This window comes from Armigeres subalbatus, chromosome 2, assembly GCF_024139115.2.
Source record: "Armigeres subalbatus isolate Guangzhou_Male chromosome 2, GZ_Asu_2, whole genome shotgun sequence".
NCBI classification, from domain to species: Eukaryota; Metazoa; Arthropoda; class Insecta; order Diptera; family Culicidae; genus Armigeres; species Armigeres subalbatus.
This window is the reverse complement of record NC_085140.1, coordinates 21,369,870-21,388,662: the sequence shown is the minus strand read 5'-3', so window position 1 is coordinate 21,388,662 and position 18,793 is coordinate 21,369,870. Positions and strand designations below refer to the sequence as shown.

At 39.9% G+C, this 18,793-nt stretch overlaps 2 long non-coding RNA genes across 2 annotated transcripts in view; one reads left to right on the top strand and one right to left on the bottom strand.

The window, feature by feature from the left end:
* LOC134214117 (uncharacterized) overlaps window positions 1-17,001 on the top strand; it is a 29,678-nt gene extending 12,677 nt beyond the window's left edge. Inside the window, exon 2 of the long non-coding RNA XR_009979665.1 lies at window positions 16,566-17,001. This is a non-coding gene — a long non-coding RNA (uncharacterized LOC134214117). The remainder of the gene's footprint in view (window positions 1-16,565) is intronic.
* LOC134214116 (uncharacterized) lies at window positions 2,826-3,987 on the bottom strand. Its single transcript, XR_009979664.1, has 3 exons — window positions 3,867-3,987; window positions 3,577-3,779; window positions 2,826-3,254 (listed from the first exon to the last, which is right to left on the bottom strand). It is a non-coding gene; the product is annotated as an uncharacterized LOC134214116 (long non-coding RNA).
* Window positions 17,002-18,793: the final 1,792 nt, after the last annotated feature.

Genomic DNA, 18,793 nt, shown 5'->3' with positions numbered 1-18,793 from the left:
GGCTCTGGAAGCCTCCTTTCAAGAGGCTTGGAAGCCTCTTTCAAGAGGCCCGGAAGCCTCCTTTCAAGAGGCCCAAACCGCCTTTCAAGAGACTCAGAAGCCTCCTTTTAAGATGGTCGGAAGCCTCCTTTCAAGAAGCTTGGAAGCCTCCTTTCAATAGGCTCAGGAAGCCTCCTTTCAAGAGGCTCAGGCCTCCTTTCAAGAGGCTCGGAAGCCTCCTTTCAAGAGGCTCGGAAGCCTCCTTTCAAGAGGCTCAGAAGCCTCCTTTCAAGAGGCTCAGAAGCCTCCTTTCAAGAGGCTCAGAAGCCTCCTTTCAAGAGGCTCAGAGCCTCCTTTCAAGAGGCCTCAGGCCTCCTTTCAAGAGGCTCGGAAGCCTCCTTTCAAGAGGCTCAGGAAGCCTCCTTTCAAGAGGCTCGGAAGCCTCCTTTCAAGAGGCTCAGGAAGCCTCCTTTCAAGAGGCTCAAGCCTCCTTTCAAGAGGCTCAGGCCTCCTTTCAAGAGGCTCAGAAGCCTCCTTTCAAGAGGCCTGGAAGCCTCCTTCAAGAGGCTCCAAGCCTCCTTTCAAGAGGCTCAAGCCTCCTTCAAGAGGCTCTGGAAGCCTCCTTTCAAGAGGCCTCAGAAGCCTCCTTTCAAGAGGCTCAGAGCCTCCTTTCAAGAGGCTCAGGAAGCCTCCTTTCAAGAGGCTCAGAAGCCTCCTTTCAAGAGGCTCTGGAAGCCTCCTTTCAAGAGGCTCAAGCCTCCTTTCAAGAGGCTCAGAAGCCTCCTTTCAAGAGGCTCAGAGCTTCCTTTCAAGAGGCTCGGAAGCCTCCTTTCAAGAGGCTCGGAAGCCTCCTTTCAAGAGGCTCGGAAGCCTCCTTTCAAGAGGCTCGGACGCCTCCTCGGAGGCTCCTTCTAGGAAGCCTCGGAGCCTCCTATCAAGAGGCCTCGGAGCCTCCTATCAAGAGGCCTCGGAGCCTCCTATCAAGAGGCCCCGGAGCCTCTTTCCAAGTGGCCTCGGAGCCCTCTTTCAAGAGGCTCGGTAGCCTCCTTTCAAGAGGCTCGGTAGCCTCCTTTCAAGAGGCTCGGAAGCCTCCTTCCAAGAGGCTCGGAAGCCTCCTTCCAAGAGGCTCGGAAGCCACATTTCAAGAGGCTCGGAAGCCTCCTTTCAAGAGACTCGGAGGCCATCTTTCAAGAGGCTCGGAAGCCTCCTTTCAAGAGGCTCGGAAGCCTCCTTTTAAGAGGCGCGGAAGCCACATTTCAAGAGGCTCGGAAGCCTCCTTTCAAGAGACTCGGAGGCCATCTTTCAAGAGGCTCGGAAGCCACTTTCAAGAGGCTCGGAAGCCTCCTTTTAAGAGGCTCGAAAACCTCCTTTCAAGAGACTCGGAAGCCTCTTTTCAAGAGGTTCGGAAGCCTCCTTTCAAGAGGCTCGAAAGCCTCATTCCAAGCGGCTCGGAAGCCTACTTTCAAAACGCTCGGAAGCCTCCCTTGATGGGGTAGAAGCATTATTTCGAGAAGCTCGGAACCCTCTCTTCAAGGGGCTCGGAATTCTTTTTTCAAGGTGGCGCTACTGTATATGAGTTATTAGTTTTGTTCACTATTTCGGGATCTGTGGGAATTAGAAAGTTGCCATCTTCTACAAAGTTGTTCAAGGATTTGAAACCAATATGTTCCATTGCATTTTTTTTCCAATCGGAAAATTGTCTAGACCGGCACCGGGAATCGAACCCAGCCACCCTCAGCATGGTTTTGCTTTGTAGCCGCGCGTCTTACCGCATGGCTAAGGAGGGCCCCAGTTTTAGTTGTATAGTTCAATTTTTGTAATACTTCAAAACATGATACTGGCTCCGCAGAGTGTTATACACAACTGAGCCTAATAAATAAACGAATTAAAAAAAAACAATATGTTGAGAAACTGATTAGCTTAGAATTCATGTGCAAGGAGGTGCTACTCTATATGAAAGATCAGTTCTTCGATATCTTGACTAACTTCCTGGTCATTATCAGAAAAGGTTTAGAACAAAAATGTTGGTCTTGGACGAACTGTACAAAAAGACAATTTTTAAGGACGTTCCAGATTTGCGAAAAAACCGTCTGGTAGCAACTTGCGGCCATTGCAGAGTAAGCACTGTGAATTAACACTAAAAATTGCGCTACTCTAAGACGAACTATCCAACATGACCATTTTACGGACGTTCCGGATTATCCGGAAGGCTGTCTGATGACCGCTGCGGTCATGGCAGAGTAAGAACTGTGTTGTAGGTCAAATATCCAGAATCAGAAATGGTTCAGAAAAAATGCGCTGCTCTAGGAAGAACTTTACAAAAATGGCCATTTTTACGGACGTTCCGGATTATCCGGAAGGCCGTCTGGTGGCCACTTGCGGTCATGGCAGAGTAAGAACTGTATATTAACTAACTAAAATCACCGTCAAAAATTGCTTAGAAAAAATTGCGCTGCTGTAGGACGAACTTTCCAAAATGACCATTTTTACGAATGTTCCGGGTTCTCCGGAAGGCCGCCTACGGTCATAGGTGAGTGAGAACTGCCAATTAACTCCACGGTTATTGTCAGAAATGATATAGAAAAAATCGCGCTACTTTAAGATGAATTGTTAATTAAATAAATGAATAATAGGGGAGACTGGGTAGACTTGATCCCCTTTTCTGATTTCTGATGTATCACAGTCAAAAGTAAATAAACATATGCGATTTCCACACAGACTTTCTACACAGAAAGAAAAATCATTATTAAAATTAAGAAAACCATTGGTTAAAATAAAAAGTTGCGTTGGTTCTTTTTCGTAGAGAGTTGCGTACATTAGAAAAAAAAGTATGCCAACTTTTGTGACAACGATGGTTTGAAAAGCTGTATATCACTCTGAAATTAAAAGTACGAGCATTTAAAACAAAATTGTAGAGCTGTCAATCTCAATAACGGAAAAACTGGTGAAACGAAGTAGAATATTTTTATTTGGAAATTATTTTTTTCCCCAGAAAGCAGTCCCCTATCCCTGTATACTCTTCATTCAACCCTTTTCTTTCAAAGTAAAATGATTTGAAATGAATAGTTTTTCCTTTTGAGCTCATTATTCAATTAAATTATTCTGTGGCTGGTCCTAATAATATGTCAGTCGTCACGTCAAGGCGATTGCCTTATCAAAATACATAATCCAATCACTTGTTGGAAGTACGCCAACTTGTTTTAAGCGCATATCAATATCGTAGACACCGCGCTCTTGTTTGTCGTCTGTAGTGACCACCGGAACATGCAAATTATCTGTAAAAAAGCGAGAATCTCTCAGAAGTACCACGATGTGCTCTGGTTTTACCAGCAAAAGCAATACCTAACTTCACACTTGCTATTAAAACACTGGAGTTGGGCAATGCTTTTGATGATTTATAACCTGTTCAGATTACGATCATTTAACGAGGTATTTGAAGTGATAATTGACAATCAGAAATGAAATGAGAATAAGATGAGTGAACTTTGAAATCAAGATTCTCATTATGATGTCAAATATCTCGTTAAAGATCGTAATCGGAACTTCCTTCCATTTTACCGATACTTTTTATGAACTTGTTAAAACAATATTACTTACCTTCCGGTTTCGTGTGATGGACAGGACCAGGACCGTGGCATTCCATTTCAAGGCACCACTTTTCCGTAGCTGTATTTAATAAAATTAAACGACGGACGAAACCAAAACAAATATTCGCGGTTGCAAAAACCTCAAAAGCTGTTGTTGTTGTTCAATGAGAGTTGAGGATGAGAGCGGCAGCTGGTGGTGCGCAGTAAAAGGCACTATGAGAATTATATAAAAAAATAAATGGGCAAAATAATTTTAATCAGTAATATAAAAAATATATTTATTTTATTGATGGTGCCTACCAGAGTAAACACGAAGAATGTCGCGACGCGACAAACCTGGAGACAAACCCATCCAAAAGAATTGCTTTAAAAGAATTTTGCATGGGTTCATTGCGTTGCGTCACGCGTCGTTATTAATTTTGTTATTAATAACAATTATTTACAATGAACTGCCAAATTGCAATGTAAAAATAAGTTAATATTTCTAACGTACGGGTTATAAAAAAATATATAAATTATTTAGGTGACAATCCAAAATTATGTATTTTAACCTCCTGATATTCTATAGTGCCTGAGGAATGTTTTGAGCGTTTTGAGTGATAACGTTTTTCCCGTTTTCCTTTATCGCTCTTTCATGCTCAAGTGTTTATCGTTAATTGATTTGACAGTTCTACAACTTTCCGGTTGAATGGGAGAACTTTTGATTTCACACTGAGAACGAGGGTAAATCAACTTTCAAATGAAAAAATTACTTTGACTGAAACTATTTTAACTTTCATTTTTTAGAAAACGAAGCACTTTTCAAGTGCAAAGTTCAAAACTTTCTCTGAAACCATGTTTGTTTTTTGTGTGTAAGAAATATTGTATTTAACTTTACTGATGTATGACAGTCCTTAAATTATTGTTGTTATTGATACACAATCGACTTTTTAGAGTCCTGTCAAAAATCGACTTTTAAAATATTGGGGGGGAATTGATCCCTCTCCAAGAACTTCCTTTGATAAAAGTAGAAAGGTCCCCTCAGATTTTTAAAATATTTTTCCTTCAAAATACGCGGAATTTTCGAATTGCTGTGCGTATACATGAAGGATTTTTGTTATTGAATTCGACAGCACATGCAATTTTAAAATTTGGGGAGACTTTATCCCCTTTCTATGATATCTACGCAATAATTAATTTTTCCTGCCAACCCTTCATCAAATCTGTCAAATCTACAAAAAATTACAAGCCTGAGAACAGATTTATATTTTTTTGAATTTCTTCGTAAAATTTTTGTATGGGTGAATAATGGGGGATCAAGTGTCCCCATATTGAGGCAATAACTTCAAATCCAAATACCCTAAAACTTTGATGGAATGTTGACATTTTCATCAGTACAGATCATGAAGCATATTTATGGCTTTGTGTTGTGAAAAAACGAAAGTATTTGGTCATTGCTATGAATAGTTGTTCAAATTTTGCGAGGCTAATAAAAAAATCTTTAGGAAGGTCAAAACATACAAACTGCCCTGCAGAATAAATAAGGTTGCCAATCCAAAAAAATAGCTTACCACATAAAGGTCATTTGTCTAGAGGACCTATACTAAAAAATACGCTAGAACAAAATTACTTTAGTTCTCGATAAAACAGGGGGTGATCAAGTCTCCCCAGGGATCAAGTCTACTCACCTTCCCCTACAATATTGGTCATTTTTCTCTGTTCACCTGAGCCTTTTATTTAGCCATATTTACCAGAGCCTTCTATCAAATCACTTTTATTATCTTTTCAATTGATAAACAACTAATTTTTTGAGGAATACATGGTGTTTTGGTGCAAATTGGTCAACTGACTAAAAAGATATCTCAGTTTTACTCAATGTGTTGTACTTTTTACAACAATGCGAGTCCAATGATGTCAAACGGGAATCAACGGAACAATCTGCGCGCGCTTGGATGAATCGTAACTGCTTTATTATAAGTATTATAAAACACATACAATATCGCATAATACTGCATAAAGATTGTGAAAGACTATTATGCTACGTTTAGACAAGGCAAGTGAATTGAGCAAGTCGCTTGAATCGAACGCGAACTGAACGTGTAAACACCTTAATTCAATTCAATTGAATAAAAAGCAAGTTGAACATGTTCAACTTTTGGCAAGTCAATTGAATTCAACTGAGTTGTTCAATTCACTTGCCCTGTCAAAACGTAGCATTATGGATTTTTGGGACAGTTAGACTGATTTAATCAGGAGACCATCAGCAAACGATAATTGCGGTCCCTAATAACATGATGAACATCTTTGAAGTACATGATTAAAATCAATGGTCCTAAGTGGCTGCCTTGTGCCTGTGGTATACCCGACGTTGCACGAATGTACGTTGATCGGTTGTCGCCTAATGCTGGTTAGCCATTTTAACCTTCGGTCCTTCCAATTGATTACAGAACGTAGGTGTGGTCGTTCATCAATCTAAGGGCAGTTTTAGAAAGTTTATGAGCAGACGTTTATTTTTGGTAATAGTTTGTTAAATAGTAGCAACACAAATAGGAAATTTCATTGAAACAAACCACCACCGGAAAAAAACCAATTGATAATAATAACCAGTTGAAGTCAAGGTTTGAAGGGATCTTCAAAGACTCATAGAGAACGTACCCCAATCTAAATGTAAAGCCCAGTTTTATTTTTGCGAAGTATCCTTCAAGTGCCCCATTTGCGAGCTAGTCTAATCGAACTATCCAGTGTTGTGTATTTTATTTTTACTATTTTGAGTGTAGTGTCAGTCGCGCTCTCCAGGATCTATCTGGATCAAGTGTCGTCTCCCCTTCTTGTTGGGGCCTCATCACAGCTCTGTAGGTAGGTACGTAGCCTGCAAATTGTAGCATTTCCAAGCAACCGACGGACGGTTTGTTCGCATCACTACTTCCAACCAACCAACCAACCAACCGTTGGAATGAATAATGCCGAGCCGAATCGAGTCTGACGGGGAGCAGAAGAAAGTGTTAGTGCTGACCTCGACGGTGTGGTGGCGCGACGGCGGGTGGACGACTCTATTATTCACGAATAAAGTTTATGGAAAGCAATTAAAGAGCGGGATCGGTAGAAGTGCGGTGGGGAAGGCGAATTTACTTCAGGATTACAGTTCGGTTGAAAAAATGCGGTGTGAAATATTGAAGCGTGACAGATCTGGGTAAATGTTTTCCCAGTGCCAGTGCTTGGAAACTGCGCGGATTAATTGCTGTTTCTGTGGCTAATGCAAACAACAAAACTAATTCGAAAAATCCAGCAGAGCAAAGTGCGAATATTCGAGGGGTTGATCAACCAGATGTGAGTGTTTCTGACGGTAGACCAACATGTTGTCTATTTCCCTTTACTTGTGGGTAAACAATCGTTTATTGTAGTAAAAATATGAATCGTGCGCGATTCGAGGGCAACGTGTACCAGAGATGTGATTTATGACTTGAATTATTCGTTTTGTATTCCATCTGTACAGAGGCCAGCAAACTGATGGCGTTTATAATTAGAATACCCGGTTTATAATCGTGCGACAGGTCAGGGTCATATTTGATTCTGCAATTCGCAAACATATTAAGTTATGGGTTCAATATCATGAACATCACAAGACTGGACTTTGAATTGTTAAAAAACGGAATATAATTCTGTATTATTCTTTATATTAAGCACAGTTCGTAAACAAATCATAACAATTCGCTTATGCCTCGATAACCCGTAAATAAAAATCTGTTGTCTGACGCAGGGACAAAAAAATACTAAAAATACAGTTTGATCTCAACGAGCTTTATAAATCCCACAAGAAATTATCTTGAATAGGATTTATCTTCTTGCTTACAAATAAATTACTAACAAATCGTGATTTTAATTTACTTGGTCGGTAACGAATCTCTATTCAAAATCCATTCACTATTATCCGGTGCGTTGGACGAGTAATCCTTACTCAAAAGAAGCAAAGCATACAAAGGACTTCTTTCATCCCAGCACTCGCTTATGATTAGCTGCTATCTTGAGCTTGCTGGCACCGTCGTATTCCACAAGCAATCAAATCCCACCATAAGGTGTGGTTTGGTGGTTCATCCATCGTTTCTATTCGAATAATTTCCATTTTGTGCTACTGTCGATAAAGGGATAAAGAAAGGATCAGATCTGACTTAAGAAGCCATTTGGAAATACTAACAAATACTAAATAAGTTACTTCTAGGCTCACAAAAACATTACTATTTGCCATTCGAGTATAACGCGGAAATAAATGACGACCTAATTTTAGTTCTGTTTAAAGAGAGTAATAAATTAAATTCGGGTCGCAATGTAAATTAGCATTGTAAGGAAATCGTAATATTTGTGTTGATTACAAATCAATGCTTCGAAATCCCGGAAACAATTGTTCTGCCTTCTGAAAACGAGGACGAAAAGTATTACGAAATGACGTGCCTTTTTCGTATTCTGGAAAATAGAAACTCAAATAACATTCTGTTTTCCTTGTAAAACCGGCTTGAAAAAGCATCTACAAGCATCTGCATGAATTTTTGATTCTCATACATACCTATTCCAATTAGCAACATGATTGTTCCCTCACGTGTTGGTTTGATGAAAATGACGTCCGATAGGAAATTCGTGGGTGAACGTCGACGTTGGTTGAGTAGATCACATTTGAAATCTGACTCCCTCGACGGGTCGAGGACGTTTCTCATTGCCCATCAAGAAGTGAATCTGTATTGTCATCGGACAGGAATCCACCGTCTATTAATAGAAGGCGATAAACAAATGAGTGATGATGAAAATGGCTTGCTCATATGGTTATATCATACCTTAAAAAAGTTGCTAGCGTTTGAGTTGAATTTCACATGGAACATGACGACGATGGCCCAGAGGGAGAATAGTTTACATTTAGTGGAAAACTGGTAATACCACAGACAGCACAACGATGTCAGCGAAATATGCATTGATAAAGTTTATCTTGCTAAAATTTTAATAGATGAGGAATATCCCCAAGGATATCCAAATACACGCTTAAACACGGTTGTAGGGATAAAAAAAAATATTAAAAGGAAAAAAAAATCAAATAACTTCTCGGATTTGTGGAATAATGTTTTGAAAATCCTCAAAATCACACGATTTTTCGTTGAAACCTCAAAATATTATTTTTGGGCACAAAAACCCGGAGACACAATTCTCGCTTAACTTTTCAAAAGGACCTAAGTAACATTTTTTTCATGAATGAATTTGAATAGCGCAATCAACAGAAAAACATGAAAACTTTTGATTGCAGTACTCAAACTAATTCATGAAAAAAATGTTACTTAGGTCCTTTTGAAAAGTTAAGCGAGAATTGTTTTTAAATCTTTGTATCGGCCTAAATACAAATTAAAATCAATTGAGGAATTAGATCCAATTTAGAATCTCTATCCATATTCAATCCATTCCATTCCAATCCAAATCCAATCCAAATCCAATCCAAATCCAATCCAAATCCAATCCAAATCCAATCCAAATCCAATCCAAATCCAATCCAAATCCAATCCAAATCCAATCCAAATCCAATCCAAATCCAATCCAAATCCAATCCAAACCAATCCAAATCCAGTCCAAACCAGTCCAAACCAATCCAAACCAATCCAAACCAATCAAACCAATCCAAACCAATCCAAACCAAACCAATCCAAACCAATCCAAACCAATCCAAACCAATACAAACCAATACAAACCAATCCAAACCAATCCAAACCAATCCAAACCAACCAAACCAATCCAAACCAATCCAAACCAATCCAAACCAATCCAAACCAACCAAACCAATCCAAACCAAACCAACCAAACCAATCCAAACCAATCCAAACCAATCCAAACCAAACCAACCAAACCAATCCAAACCAATCCAAACCAATCCAAACCAATCCAAACCAACCAAACCAATCCAAACCAATCCAAACCAATCCAAACCAATCCAAACCAATCCAAACCAATCCAAACCAATCCAACCAATCCAAACCAATCCAAACCAACCAAACCAATCCAAACCAATCCAAACCAATCCAAACCAATCCAAACCAATCCAAACCAATCCAAACCAATCCAAACCAATCCAAACCAATCCAAACCAATCCAAACCAATCCAAACCAATCCAAATCCAATCCAAACCAATCCAAACCAATCCAAACCAATCCAAACCAATCCAAACCAACCAATCCAAACCAATCCAAACCAATCCAAACCAATCCAAACCAATCCAAACCAATCCAAACCAATCCAAACCAATCCAAACCAATCCAAACCAATCCAAACCAATCCAAACCAATCCAAACCAATCCAAACCAGTCCAAACCAGTCCAAACCAATCCAAACCAATCCAAACCAATCCAAACCAATCCAAACCAACCAAACCAACCAAACCAAACCAATCCAAACCAATCCAAACCAATCCAAACCAACACAAACCAACCAAACCAATCCAAACCAATCCAAACCAATCCAAACCAATCCAAACCAATCCAAACCAATCCAAACCAATCCAAACCAATCCAAACCAATCCAAACCAATCCAAACCAATCCAAACCAATCCAACCAAACCAATCCAAACCAACCAAACCAATCCAAACCAACCAAACCAATCCAAACCAATCCAAACCAATCCAAACCAATCCAAACCAACCAAACCAATCCAAACCAATCCAAACCAATCCAAACCAATCCAACCAATCCAAACCAATCCAAACCAATCCAAACCAATCCAAACCAATCCAAATCCAATCCAAACCAACCAAACCAATCCAAACCAATCCAAACCAATCCAAACCAATCCAAACCAACCAAACCAATCCAAACCAATCCAAACCAATCCAAACCAATCCAAACCAACCAAACCAATCCAAACCAATCCAAACCAATCCAAACCAATCCAAACCAATCCAAACCAATCCAAACCAATCCAAACCAATCCAACCAACCAACCAACCAACCAAACCAATCCAAACCAATCCAAACCAATCCAAACCAATCCAAACCAACCAAACCAATCCAAACCAACCAAACCAACCAAACCAATCCAAACCAATCCAAACCAATCCAAACCAACCAAACCAATCCAAACCAATCCAAACCAATCCAAACCAATCCAAACCAATCCAAACCAATCCAAACCAATCCAAACCAATCCAAACCAATCCAAACCAATCCAAACCAACCAAACCAATCCAAACCAATCCAAACCAATCCAAACCAATCCAAACCAATCCAAACCAATCCAAACCAATCCAAACCAATCCAAACCAATCCAAACCAATCCAAACCAATCCAAACCAATCCAAACCAATCCAAACCAACCAAACCAATCCAAACCAATCCAAACCAATCCAAACCAACCAAACCAATCCAAACCAATCCAAACCAATCCAAACCAATCCAAACCAATCCAAACCAATCCAAACCAATCCAAACCAATCCAAACCAATCCAAACCAACCAAACCAATCCAAACCAATCCAAACCAACCAAACCAATCCAAACCAATCCAAACCAATCCAAACCAACCAAACCAACCAAACCAATCCAAACCAACCAAACCAATCCAAACCAATCCAAACCAATCCAAACCAATCCAAACCAATCCAAACCAATCCAAACCAATCCAAACCAATCCAAACCAATCCAAACCAACCAAACCAATCCAAACCAATCCAAACCAATCCAAACCAATCCAAACCAATCCAAACCAACCAAACCAATCCAAACCAATCCAAACCAATCCAAACCAATCCAAACCAATCCAAACCAATCCAAACCAATCCAAACCAATCCAAACCAATCCAAACCAACCAAACCAATCCAAACCAACCAATCCAAACCAATCCAACCAAACCAACCAAACCAATCCAAACCAATCCAAACCAATCCAAACCAATCCAAACCAATCCAAACCAATCCAAACCAATCCAAACCAATCCAAACCAATCCAAACCAATCCAAACCAATCCAAACCAATCCAAACCAATCCAAACCAATCCAAACCAATCCAAACCAATCCAAACCAATCCAAACCAATCCAAACCAACCAAACCAATCCAAACCAATCCAAACCAATCCAAACCAATCCAAACCAATCCAAACCAACCAAACCAATCCAAACCAATCCAAACCAACCAAACCAATCCAAACCAATCCAAACCAATCCAAACCAATCCAAACCAATCCAAACCAATCCAAACCAATCCAAACCAATCCAAACCAATCCAAACCAATCCAAACCAACCAAACCAATCCAAACCAATCCAAACCAATCCAAACCAATCCAAACCAATCCAAACCAACCAAACCAATCCAAACCAATCCAAACCAATCCAAACCAATCCAAACCAATCCAAACCAATCCAAACCAATCCAAACCAATCCAAACCAATCCAAACCAATCCAAACCAATCCAAACCAATCCAAACCAATCCAAACCAATCCAAACCAATCCAAACCAACCAAACCAATCCAAACCAATCCAAACCAATCCAAACCAACCAAACCAACCAAACCAATCCAAACCAATCCAAACCAATCCAAACCAACCAAACCAATCCAAACCAATCCAAACCAATCCAAACCAACCAACCAATCCAAACCAACCAAACCAATCCAAACCAATCCAAACCAATCCAAACCAACCAAACCAATCCAAACCAACCAAACCAATCCAAACCAATCCAAACCAATCCAAACCAATCCAAACCAACCAAACCAATCCAAACCAATCCAAACCAATCCAAACCAATCCAAACCAATCCAAACCAATCCAAACCAACCAAACCAATCCAAACCAACCAAACCAATCCAAACCAATCCAAACCAATCCAAACCAACCCAAACCAATCCAAACCAACCAAACCAATCCAAACCAATCCAAACCAATCCAAACCAACCAAACCAATCCAAACCAATCCAAACCAATCCAAACCAATCCAAACCAACCAAACCAACCAAACCAATCCAAACCAATCCAAACCAACCAAACCAATCCAAACCAATCCAAACCAATCCAAACCAACCAAACCAATCCAAACCAATCCAAACCAATCCAAACCAATCCAAACCAACCAAACCAATCCAAACCAATCCAAACCAATCCAAACCAATCCAAACCAATCCAAACCAATCCAAACCAATCCAAACCAATCCAAACCAATCCAAACCAATCCAAACCAATCCAAACCAATCCAAACCAATCCAAACCAATCCAAACCAATCCAAACCAATCCAAACCAACCAAACCAACCAAACCAATCCAAACCAACCAAACCAATCCAAACCAATCCAAACCAATCCAAACCAATCCAAACCAATCCAAACCAATCCAAACCAATCCAAACCAATCCAAACCAATCCAAACCAATCCAAACCAATCCAAACCAATCCAAACCAATCCAAACCAATCCAAACCAATCCAAACCAATCCAAACCAATCCAAACCAATCCAAACCAATCCAAACCAACCAAACCAATCCAAACCAATCCAAACCAATCCAAACCAATCCAAACCAATCCAAACCAATCCAAATCCAACCAAACCAATCCAAACCAATCCAAACCAACCAAACCAATCCAAACCAATCCAAACCAATCCAAACCAATCCAAACCAATCCAAACCAACCAAACCAATCCAAACCAATCCAAACCAATCCAAACCAATCCAAACCAATCCAAACCAATCCAAACCAATCCAAACCAATCCAAACCAATCCAAACCAATCCAAACCAATCCAAACCAATCCAAACCAATCCAAAACCAATCCAACCAATCCAAACCAATCCAAACCAATCCAAACCAATCCAAACCAATCCAAACCAATCCAACCAATCCAAATCCAATCCAATCCAAACCAATCCAAATCCAATCCAAACCAATCCAAACCAATCCAAACCAATCCAAACCAACCAAACCAATCCAAACCAATCCAAACCAATCCAAACCAATCCAAACCAATCCAAACCAATCCAAACCAATCCAAACCAATCCAAACCAATCCAAATCCAACCAAACCAATCCAAACCAACCAAACCAATCCAAATCCAATCCAAACCAATCCAAACCAATCCAAACCAACCAAACCAATCCAAACCAATCCAAACCAACCAAACCAACCAAACCAATCCAAACCAATCCAAACCAATCCAAACCAATCCAAACCAATCCAAACCAACCAAACCAATCCAAACCAATCCAAACCAATCCAAACCAACCAAACCAATCCAAACCAATCCAAACCAACCAAACCAATCCAAACCAATCCAAACCAATCCAAACCAATCCAAACCAATCCAAACCAATCCAAATCCAATCCAAACCAATCCAACCATCCAACCAAACCAATCCAAACCAATCCAAACCAATCCAACCAATCCAAACCAATCCAAACCAACCAATCCAAACCAATCCAAACCAATCCAACCAACCAACCAATCCAAACCAACCAATCCAAACCAACCAAACCAATCCAAACCAATCCAAACCAATCCAAACCAATCCAAACCAATCCAAACCAATCCAAATCCAATCCAAACCAACCAAACCAATCCAAACCAATCCAAACCAATCCAAACCAACCAAACCAATCCAAACCAATCCAAACCAATCCAAACCAATCCAAACCAATCCAAACCAACCAAACCAATCCAAACCAATCCAAACCAATCCAAACCAATCCAAACCAACCAAACCAATCCAAACCAACCAAACCAATCCAAACCAACCAAACCAACCAAACCAATCCAAACCAATCCAAACCAATCCAACCAATCCAAACCAATCCAAACCAATCCAACCAATCCAAACCAATCCAAACCAATCCAACCAACCAAACCAATCCAAACCAATCCAAATCTAATCCAAACCAATCCAAACCAATCCAAACCAATCCAAACCAATCCAAACCAATCCAAACCAATCCAAACCAATCCAAACCAATCCAACCAATCCAAACCAATCCAAACCAATCCAAACCAATCCAACCAATCCAACCAATCCAAATCCAATCCAAATCCAATCCAAATCCAATCCAAATCCAATCCAAATCCAATCCAAATCCAATCCAAATCCAATCCAAATCCAATCCAAATCCAATCCAATAAAAATCAAAATCTAAATCCTCTTTAAATCTAAATTTCATGTCAAGATTGCCAACTAAATTATAATGCAGATGTCTGTATCCTGATTGGACGAGTCAAAATTTATTTCTTCTTATTAAACATTTGCTCTTTAACAGTATTAAATTATTCAGGTGATATAGGGGAACAGACGGCTTTGGCAGGTTTTGTTCTATTATTGGCAGGGGGGTTTTTGTCGACCGAATTTTATGAAATTTGGTCACAATATTCTTTGATATGCAAAGAATGTTTGGGCCAAATTTGAGCATAATCAGTCATAAAAAACCCCCCTGCCAATAATAGAACAAAACCTGCCAAAGCCGTCATTACCTATCTTTCTAGTTTTCCTTTCGTTCACTTTTTCTGGCATATCGATTACATCGACTACGTTTCCCCCTCGTAAACTGGAACTAGCGGAATAACACAAAGAACCGCAGCCAGTAGCCCCACAGAGGCCAGATGTATAATTTGTGTTTACTGTTTCTCTTATGATTATATTTTTAGACAACTCAACTGCCGGCCGTGCGCTCTCTGCCCGTATTTATCCTGTCCAAACAGTTTTGAGGACGGATACTGGCTAGCTACCGTAAACCAAGAACACTCTGGGTTCGTGACCCAAAGATCATTAGATTATTGACCTATAATTTCGTTATTTTTTTCATATCATTTGAACATGAAAATGTTTATGAAAAGTAATCTAAAATTGTCTATAAATGTACTTAGCACACAAACTGTAATGCAATTTATATTTTTTTTTTCAAATATGATTTTGCAATAGTATTTTTCTTAGAAAAATAGTTCGATGCGACAAATTGTCGCCGACAATCCTAAAAAAATATTCAGATAAATCTGATTTACTCCTGTCGACGGCATCTACTGAAGCCTACGTTTGACCCGGATTCACCTTTTAGTCACCTGGACCACTATTTAGCCAAATACAACTACGGTGGGAGGGAGAAGTGGCTGCGCATGAGGTGTAGTCTAACGTAAAACAATCAACTATCCAATATTCATATCCGCCAGACGTGGGTACTTCTGACGATGATGGTTGGCATTCTTACTGTGGCCCCTCGTCGACCCCCTTACGGTCAACCTATACGGTCCGACTGACCGATCCAGGTTGTGTCAATTTTCCTTGGAAATCCATTCGGTCCGCGGACTGTTGTTGAGAAAACTGGGCGGAATGACGTAGATCTCTATCACGAGTCAGCACCGCTCAATAGCCGTTGGAAAATTGATATTCAATTAGAGAATGAGTGCAGTACCTTTGCCTCCGGTGTCAATCGATTTGTATACACTATGTTGCCCTCGATTGTGTTGCTTTTAGCCAAGTTAAGTCCAGCTGGATCGATAGATTTCTTGATGAGGGAATTACTTCAAGGGCAAGTATGCGATTAGACGAGATTGATGTTTATGTCAAAGGAATTGAATTGTATTCGGATTCGGATTGAACTTGGTTTGGACTTGAATGGATTTATATTGGATCCGACTTGGACTCGATTTGTATGAAATTTGGACTGCATTATTAGGACTAGGATTTGCTGTTAAGTAATTTTATATCAGCTTCTACATCTTGTAAAGACAAAAAAATGTTCATGTGATTTCATCAATCTTGGGCTAGACGTAGTTTAGTTGGGTCAACTTATGATTTGTATTTCTTTCTATTGATTGTTCATTAGATACTTTACTTCTTCTGTTAAGAATTATTTCCATATTTTAGGGGAAAACTACAAATAAAACACGAAACTTCTTGATTCATGAAATATGTTATTATCTATTTTTTATTTAAGTCTATAGATCCTGTCGTGATATATTAGCATTTTGCATATTTAATAAACTATATCTAACGAAATGTATAAAAACTTTCTTCTTCCATCCACAGCTTTTCAACGAATCATCAGGCTAATTATCTGGTTATTCAGAAGTTGTAGAAATGGAATTTTGCTGACCTGAAAGCCTTAGAGTGGGATCTAAAATGTGTCAATGATGTGAAGAAAGTCACTGGATAGGCAAACAGTAGGTCGGTGTCTGTTGTAGATTAGGATTATTAAACGTGATTATTGCATCCGGAAGTGAATTTCAGAAAATGCTAGGCTAACAGTCTAGATCTAAGTAGAATGGTAGGAAGAAGTGATTGAGTTGCGGTGGGAGCTTTTCGTAACAGCAATATCCTTCCAAAAATAGCAACCGAAGTGTAAGCTGAAAATTAAATCCGAAAGAGTGTTTGTTTGACCAGTGAAAATAGCCCGGAGATGGTCGAATCGTACGAGAGCTATCGGTGCTCTCTACTTTCACCGTAATTTGGGGCAAAAGTGATTGGAGCCCATATTTTGTGAAACAAAGTGTGGCTGCGGATTCGATCCCCCCGGCCACATAGGGCCGCGGGTGGATTAGTAGCGGAAACGAGTGTCGGCGCAACCACGCCGCCTTCCAGCGGCAGCAGTAGCAGTAGTAATAGCAGTGCTAGTGGTAGTGATAGTATTCGTAGCGCTAGGGATAGCGACGGCGAGGCAGAGAAGGCGGTGCCTGCCGTAGAAATAGCAGCACGTGAAAGAGCAGTCGCAGGGATCTACGCATCGATTATGGAAGAGTCAACCATCATCGAGGTGGTGGATCGGGATAGTTTGCAGGCGAGGATGGCACTTCCGCCACGGTATCGCTTCCGCGATTTGCTGCTGGGTGATTTTGCGTTCAATGACGACGGCGAAAGGTGAGTAGGAATTGGCCTCGGGTTGTGTTAATTGTAGCAGCAGGGTGGTGTTTCATATGCCTTTTTACAGGCATTTTATTTTTGGTTTTGCAAAGTTTTCCGAACGTTCGACTCCCAAATACGTAAATGGAAAAACGAAAAATTCTATTTAAACTATCATATCCCACTTCGTTTATGTCAACAAATCCAGCATCAACATCAACAAAAGTTTTACCGAAAATCCAACAACTGAGATCTTGCGAGGATTTTCGCAAACAATGTATAACAATGTAAACGTTTGTGGACATGCTAGGTGGATTCCGATTGCATGCCAGGCGTAGTTGACCTTGTAGCCCGATAGATCTGAACTTCTGAGCAATTTGGAGAACCGAGAATATCGGCGTCAAACCAGTGTTGCATTTAAACGCGTTCAGTTTGCTTTAAAAAATAATGCACTGAACATGTGAGCTAACGAATGAAAAGCGCGTTCTGATGAAACAGCTGAGGCTTTGCTTAAATAAGAATGAACTCTGTCATTCGCTCAGTGTTTCAAAGTGTTGCGCATTTACACATTAGAAATTTAAAAAAATATGATAGAATAATGAATCAAAGCAACACATCTTGAACCGAACCCCGTCCACCGTGGACGGATTTCGAATCAATGGGTCGCAATCCGTACAGCTGTTTTTTAATTAAATAGGGTTACTGCTCCTGGACTTCATCTCATAGCTCCGATATTGGTCCTACGAAAAACAAAGCAATGAAAAGGTATTTGATTTGTTTTTATTTTTGTGACTTTTTAAGCAGTGAGCATGCATGTTAACAAAAGAAGCGACGAAATTGGTTCCGTATTTTTTTTGTTTCGCGATGAGATGAATATATGTACAGTGAGATTGAAAACGGAACAGTTCCCCTATATAAATTATACCGGTAAACTGTTAAAAAATTTAAACTGGTAGAACGCTCTGTTCTATTTTCTGCAGATTTGAACCACGAATGAACCACGAGATTCAAATATTTTTCAATTGCTTTGGAGTATGAATGCGTAATTTTATCTACGGATCAATCCACTTTGCAATTACGGCGCCTTTCTTGGCAGCAACACAAAGATTTCATTGTTTTGAAAATTCGAAAAAACATGAATGGAACACTACCAGTGCTGCAAAGTGTCACAGTTCGAGTCACGCAAAGCGTGACAATAACAAAATCCAGCTCATGTGTCAAGTACTCAATGGATCAATCAAGGTAACTCATTTTGCACTCACCGTATCAAAACAACGGCGGCACTGTATACGCGTATTTCTATTCGTGTTGTTTTGACAGAACATGTCTACGGTGGCTCGATCTGTTCGTTTCATAGCGGCAGTTTCTGCTTATTGATTGATCCATTGTGATGCTCAATGTGGATCTCACATGCTTGG